This window comes from Atta colombica, unplaced genomic scaffold (assembly GCF_001594045.1).
Source record: "Atta colombica isolate Treedump-2 unplaced genomic scaffold, Acol1.0 scaffold220, whole genome shotgun sequence".
NCBI lineage: Eukaryota > Metazoa > Arthropoda > Insecta > Hymenoptera > Formicidae > Atta > Atta colombica.
The window spans coordinates 444,855-445,156 of NW_017259317.1; positions in this window are offsets into that span (position 1 = coordinate 444,855).

Genomic DNA, 302 nt, shown 5'->3' on the forward strand with positions numbered 1-302 from the left:
TATATATATATATATGTTAAAATATATCAGTATATATTGATGTGCTTGATATCACTTATAGGAGTATTTTTTTCCAAGAATGATAATGCCTATTATTTTAAAAATACGCTTGGACAGCATAATTTTTTTACGTCTACATCTCACAAGACGCGGCCATATGTCGCATAATTCGGTTTTTTAATTTCAATTTGTGTATGATCAATAATTTTTAATATGTTATGCGATATTGAGAAGGATTCGCGGTAGGATCGAAATGTAACTATTATATATTATGTATTGATTGAATAAATTTATTATACACG